The sequence below is a fragment of the Haplochromis burtoni genome, unplaced genomic scaffold (assembly GCF_018398535.1).
Source record: "Haplochromis burtoni strain Fernald_Lab_line unplaced genomic scaffold, NCSU_Asbu1 Contig_22, whole genome shotgun sequence".
Lineage (NCBI taxonomy): Eukaryota > Metazoa > Chordata > Actinopteri > Cichliformes > Cichlidae > Haplochromis > Haplochromis burtoni.
This window is the reverse complement of record NW_024582383.1, coordinates 3534512-3541864: the sequence shown is the minus strand read 5'-3', so window position 1 is coordinate 3541864 and position 7353 is coordinate 3534512.

The window sequence follows — 7353 nt, the reverse complement described above, 5'->3', positions numbered from 1 at the left end:
AAGTACAGTTCTGGTTTTTTGTGGAGCCAGGGAATTTAAAATACTACTAAGGCTATGATTATAAAAAAGTACCAGGTCCTCTTGAATAGCTAAGTTGTTAGAAGACAAGCAGCTAGAAAAAGCAGAGGAAAGAATATCAAGATTTATATTCTTGATATTCCGGAAAGAGATAATACGGGGATTGTTAATTACAGAGAGGGTCATGTGAACATTAAAGTCCAACATGGCCAACCCAAAGAAGTCTTCAGTTGCATGGAGGGAGGTGCAATATCTGGGTAGTGACAGCATCTGGGTATACAGGCTGTGTCCCAATCCAGCGACCGCACGCTTCGTAGTGCGCATCTGGAGACTGATTACGTCACAGCGACTCGACGAAGGGTGTCCCAATTCGAAGTGTACTCCAAATGCGGTCGACAAATGCGCAGTTCATTTCCCCAAATTTGAAGTGTGGTCCGGTGTAGACTTTGTGGTCCCACAATTCATAGCGCGGCAGTGGGTGTGGATATTTTTTTCGGAAAAAAACGCAGATGGCTGAAGCGGAGCGGCCGAAGAGTAAACTGTCAGAAGTAAGTACTGAATATGATGTCACTTATGTGTGAATGTTTAATAATGAAGAACATTAAAACATGACTGTTGGCCACATGTCGGCAAAGTTATGTGACATTAGTGACGTTTGTACTAACTTAGTTTTAAAGCCTTTACTTTAAAATATACGCCGTTCAATAGTCGACCTTAATCTTACAGAGAATGTGATGATTTATAGATAATTAAAGTCAGTCATATATCCACAAACACAACAAGCTGAAAGTCAGTGATGCTGCTCGGTTTGCAGTCCTATCATGACACAAGCAGGATTCACTGCACTGTTAATGTGAGCTATGTTATATTGCTGCCGCTGTGCGGTGGTGTCGAGCCAAACGGACTTTAACGTGTGTTTGAACGAGCTGACGGTTCACTCGTTAAGCTGAAAGAAAGATGCTGGGAGAAAGTACTCAGGGCCTTCAGGTTACACACCATGAAAGGCAGCAACAAGTTTAATGTTCAGAAACCTAAAGTCTGTATCAGCAGCAGAATGGAGCTAAAATAAATGTTGGTTTCAGTTCTATGAAGCTTTGAGTATTTTGGATCAGTAGCTGCTGTGTTTGTTGCATCATATTGCTGTAACTGTTTATATGCTTTATATATTCTGAGCTAAGTTGATCTATAGTGTTACATCATATTCTATAAGGATGTTATGTGTTTGTAGACTTTCTGCCCAGTTTGACCCATTTAGCAGACGTCAGCCTGTTTAAGGCTCTGATATCTATTCTGTGTGACTTACAGCAGTTATGACAGGGTCTGATTTTCTCACCCAATAAAGGAATATTTCATATATCAGTCTACTCTTCATTCTATCAGACACAGTTATCACAGCTCGTACATTTGCTTTTTACACATATATGTAAGCATTGAGCCAAATTTAGTAATGCCAACATATTAAAACAATATTTGTCTCTTATATATAATACATCTATATATACACTGTCAAAGATACTTGTCTTTGAGTGAAGATTTAAGGTGATAGGAAATATAAATAACTGCATACTTGAATCTTTGACACAGAGTTCAAGCTCACTGCTGTAATATATATATCATAATAATCTGACAATAAATATAATATTGGCCATATTATATTTACATTACCACAGTGAGATGACTTTAGTCTCATGAACAACATTAGCTAATTGTTATTTACTAACTAATCTTAAATGACTGTTCAGCACAGAAATGAAGCCCAACAATCATGTTTTACAGTCCCGTGGTCTCAGCCTCAGATACTCAACTAATCAAAGTGATGTCACGACAAATATGAATGAACAAATGGTTGCTAGGAAACCTGAGCAGCACGACGAAGGCCAGACCGTCCCATTTCACAAGCCTCTCACTTCCGCACTTCTCATACTTCGTAGTACCCGCCGTACGTGGTCCGTGAACTGCGCGTACTCCGAAGCGTGCGGGCGCTGGATTGGGACACAGCCTCAGTCTCTGATGCACCTGCCAGACTCCCAGGTGGGGGGGTGCATCCACAGATGGAGAAAGCTATAGCCATCACATACCAGGACCAAAAAAACAAGTGGGGCGGTTTTTGGGGCTGCTGGCTACTACCTCCAGTTTGGTAAATGGACTGATTCTTATACAGCGCTATACTTCTCTCCCAGAGTACTCAAAGCACTCTATACAACACACAAGTGCTCTACACTCACACTCCAGAGGGCAACTTTGGATTAGTATCTTGCCCTAAGATATTTGACATGCAGACTGAGGAAGCCAAGCATCAAACCACCAACCTTCCAATCGGTGACTGATCTCCTCTACCACCTGAGCCACAGCCACCTCCAAGTTTGTGCCTCACTTCACAGAGCTGATCAACCTCACCTGTAAAGGTGCCCCAGATCTGGTCCAGTAGACAGAGCAGTGCCAGGCAGCATTTGACAGGGTGTACAAGGTTCTCTGTGGGGAACCCCAACCACACACCACTAACGTTTCCTTCAGCTTTTATTCTGCAGATGGATGCCTTGAACAGAGGGTTTGTCCCAACAGGTAGGGTGAGCTCCTGTTGTGGACATCAGCTGTCCGAGAGAGGTCAGATTTAGCACAGTGGAGAAGGAGTGTCTGCCAATCCTACGCCCATTCACCCACTGCTCGCACAGTGCACTGCTACACCACCACATGAGGAGTGCCACCACCACTGGGTTTTGCAGGTTTGAGGAGAGTGCAGTGTGTCAGCATGCTATGGTAGATGCGTTGTCTTGGAGAAGGTGGACTGAATGAAAGCAAAGAATGTGACAAATATAATTAGGATTCAAGCAGAAAAGCAGTTCACAGAATTACTGTTGAAATCACAGAGTAAATCAACAGACGGGTTACTGTTTGTTCCTGGGAGGGGATTAGAAAAAAATGAGAAGAGCCGGGGTGGAGCAAGCTTTAGAAGTAGTTAATTAAAGAGACTTTTTGTGATGGTTTTTATTACCTCGTTGTTCACCTTTTTAAAGTGGAAAACATCTCAGCTGTTAATTGCCAGCAGTAATTTGGAAAAAGATGCATGTAAAGATGAATAAGTGTGACACATAACTCTGGATATTTGTTAGCGCTTGAGCACCACGGTGACACTGTTCTATCTGCTGCAGTTATTACTACAAGGGCTGGGACATCAACAGCATGAAGGCCACGTTGTAGCTGCTCCATTTATTATTATGTGGTCAAATTAAGTTATTTTACTTATTTTTAATCCTGTTCTGCAGAATCATGGTCTGAATGCTTTCTTGCGGTAATCACGTTTGCTTTCATAAGAGGAGCACTGTAGACTCTTCTTGTTAATCTTGTTGTTTTATTTATTCGTTTTATTTTATTGTATCTTTCCTATTATTATCTGTGTGTTATGCCGGAGTGGACGGGGGTTAAGACCAGGTTGGTGAAAGAAAGGAGAAGAAAACAGAGCACTAGAACGAGAAAATGGACAGAAAGAAAGAGAGAAAAGAACATGTGGGGTTTCTGCTACATCTGTAACAAAATACACCGAACAAAACCCAGGGAGGCACACAAACAAACGTGTGTGTGTGAGAGAGTGAGAAAGTTGGCCGAGGATGGGGTCCTGGACCCAAGGCCCCCCCCCACGGGATGCAGTTAATCCGCCCCCAGATCCCCAGCCAGTATTCAAGAAACGTACTGTTGCTGAGTCCATGTTTTGGTACCTTAAATGAAAGTTTCCATCTTAAATAACCTTTTCTAGGTTTCCGCCTTTTCGTGCCATGAAAACTTTCTTTTTCCTGACAGATATCTGGATTGTTCCAAATGGATGTTGGTTTACATGGGATAAGTGAAGATGCTGTTATTTTAAAAAATCGCCACCAGCCTCTCAGCGGTGTTTATATAAAGATGCTTAATACTGGTGCTTATGAGAGCGAGATGAGACATTTTTACAGGGTTCTTGTTCTCGATCCAGCCACAGATCTAGAACAAGAACTCCATCTTGATTTGATCCATTCTGAAACATATAGCAACCTGTTGGGTAAGAAATAGTCATGAGATTGTGGTAGTTCTACACCACCATTGTGTTTTTGTTTTTTGTAGTTTTCAGACTTATTCATGATGGTTGATTTTTCTGTAAAAGTTTCGAGATGGTTGAGTCTAGTGACCTGAACTAGACAGTAGAGGGTTTATTGGGAAACAGTGGGAACAGTTTATTTTAATTGTGTTGTAGGTAAAGTGCTCCAACGTGTGAGATCATCTTCTACTGATTTTAGTAGAGCAATATGGTTCAATCATATGGTCTGAGCATCTGGTGGAAAGATTATACCCGACTGTAGTCGAGATGTTCTGAAATGTACCATTCAGAGGCAAAACTGTAGATTTTCTCCAGGTAACAGAGTAGTCTGACATGGATGAGAAAGTATCTATGAGAATGATTGTCTTCAGAAGAGAGGTTTGGGAGTTGCACGTAGGCTAATCTTATGGTCTGGAAAGTAACATCTACATGTTGGTTGCAAAAGTTCCAGTTTACCCAGTCAAATGCTTTCTCTGCATCTATAGAGACAGCTGTTTCTACTCGGATGATGGTGGAATAATCTGTGGGTGTATTATTGGCTCAGTGTCTACCTTTGAGAAAACCTGTTTTATTATGCTGTATTATGAATGGAGCGATTTTTTTCATCAATTCAATTAAATCAGATTAAATTCAGTTTGATTTCTATAGGGCCAATTCACAACAACAGCTGCCCCAGGGCACTTTATATTGGAAAGTAAAGACCATACGATAATACGACCCTCTTCATGTTTCTAAAGATCACTTTAAAGTCTCTGGTTTCATTTTTGCTTTGTGTTCATACCTAAACACTAAGAGTAAGATCACATGTGTGCTTGTGTGTAGGACTGTAGCCTCAGGTATATATTGTTAAACGATAATTACACTCAACAAAAATATAAACGCAACACCTTTGTTACTGCTCCCATTCCCCATGGGATGGACGTAGAGACCTAAAATTCATTCCAGATACACAATATAACCATCCCTCCCAAACAGTGGTCACAAATCAGTCCAAATGTGTGGTAGTGGGCACATCTGCTATATTGAGATAATCCATCCCACCTCACAGGTGTGCCACATCAGGATGCTGATCTGACATCATGAGTAGTGCACAGGTGTACCTCAGACTGCCCACAACAAAAGGCCACCCTGGAATGTGCAGTTTTGTCTCACAGCAAAATGCCACAGATGCCACAAGCAATGAGGGAGCGTGCAATTGGCATGCTGACAGCAGGAATGTCAACCAGATCTGTCGCCCGTGCATTGAATGTTCATTTCTCAACCATAAGCCGTCTCCACAGGCGTTTCAGAGAATATGGCAGCACATCCAACCGGCCTCACAACCGCAGACCTCGTGTAACCACACCAGCCCAGGACCTCCACATCCAGCAGGTTCACCTCCAAGATCGTCTGAGACCAGCCACCCAGACAGCTGCTGGAACAATTGGTTTGCACAACCAAACAATTTCTGCACAAACTGTCAGAAACCGTCTCAGGGACGCTCAACTGCATGCCCGTCGTCCTCATCGGGGTCTTGACCTGACTCCAGCTCGTCGCCGTAACAGACTTGTGTGGGCAAATGCTCACATTCGATGGCGTCTGGCACGTTGGAGAGGTGTGCGCTTCACGGATGAATCATGGTTCACATTGTTCAGGGCAGATGGCAGCTGAGAATGTCCCAGTTCTTGCATGGCCAGCATACTCACCGGACATGTCACCCATTGAGCATGTTCGGGATGTGCTTGACCGGCGTATACGACAGCGTGTACCAGTTCCCACGAATATCCAACAACCTCGCACAGCCATTGAAGTGGAGTGGACCAACATTCCACAGGCCACAATTGACAATCTGATAGACTCCATGCGACGATGTGTTGCACTGCATGAGGCAAATGGTGGTCACACCAGATACTGACCGGTTCTGGGTCCCCAGACCCCCAATAGCGCAAAAAACTGCACATTCCAGGGTGGCCTTTTGTTGTGGGCAGTCTGAGGTACACCTGTGCACTACTCATGATGTCAGATCAGCATCCTGATGTGGCACACCTGTGAGGTGGGATGGATTATCTCAATATAGCAGATGTGCCCACTACCACACATTTGGACTGATTTGTGACCACTGTTTGGGAGGGATGGTTATATTGTGTATCTGGAATGAATTTTAGGTCTCTACGTCCATCCCATGGGGAATGGGAGCAGTAACAAAGGTGTTGCGTTTATATTTTTGTTGAGTGTATGAGAGAATGTGTTTCAGGTCATTTCACAGAGAAATGCAACAGTAATGTAGTTTAACGAATTACTTACTCCTGGGAATAATTAAGTAATGCATTACATTACATTTAAGGTATTAGTAAGTAATTAACTCAAAAATGGTTCTGTGTAATACATTACTTTTTTTGAGTATTGACGCCTACGCTGATCACAGCAAAGTGCAGAAATACCAACACCCACAATCCTTTGACCTACAGCATGTAATCAGTTTGCAGGAATGTAATGTCTTTGATTTGCTGCTTAGAGATGGTGGCGACTTTCAAACCGGAGCCGATAACAATTAATAAGGGATTGATAAGGAACTAAATCGATAATGGAATCGTAAGTGCTAAATTCTGATCAATCCCCACCTTTAGCCCTAACTATATCAAAAAGGTGTGTGTGCAGAGCGAGAGCGAAGTGCTCTAATAGGGTGATATGGTACTACAAGGTCATTAAGATAAGATGGGGCCTGATTATTTAAGACCTTGTATGTGAGGAGCAGGATTTTGAATTCTGGATTTAACAGGAAGCCAAAACAGGAGAAATCTGCTCTCTCTTTCTAGTCCCTGTCAGGACTCTTGCTGCAGCATTTTGGATTAGCTGAAGGCTTTTCAGGGAGTTTTTGGACATCCTGATAATAATGAATTACAGGTCCTGGGTCATTTTAACCCAGCGTTTTGTGTTTCCTTGAAGTTCATTTTTGGGAAGCAGGGAAAGCTGTGATGAGAGGTAAAATAATTTCTTTCTCATCACATAAAAAGAAAAAAGAAAACAAAAATATTCAGGAATTAGAAAAAAACATCAAATCACTAGAAGAAGCCTACGCGTCCCACCAAGATCAGGAAACATTGAACAAAATACGCAAAACAAAACTAGAATTAAATGAGATAATTGATAAAAAAACAAAATTCTTAGTACAAAGACTACGCCTACAAAATTATGAACATGGTAATAAATCCGGTCAATTTCTAGCAAACCAGCTAAAAATAAATAAAGAAAAAACAACTATATGTGCTGTTCAAGATTCATCTGGGAAC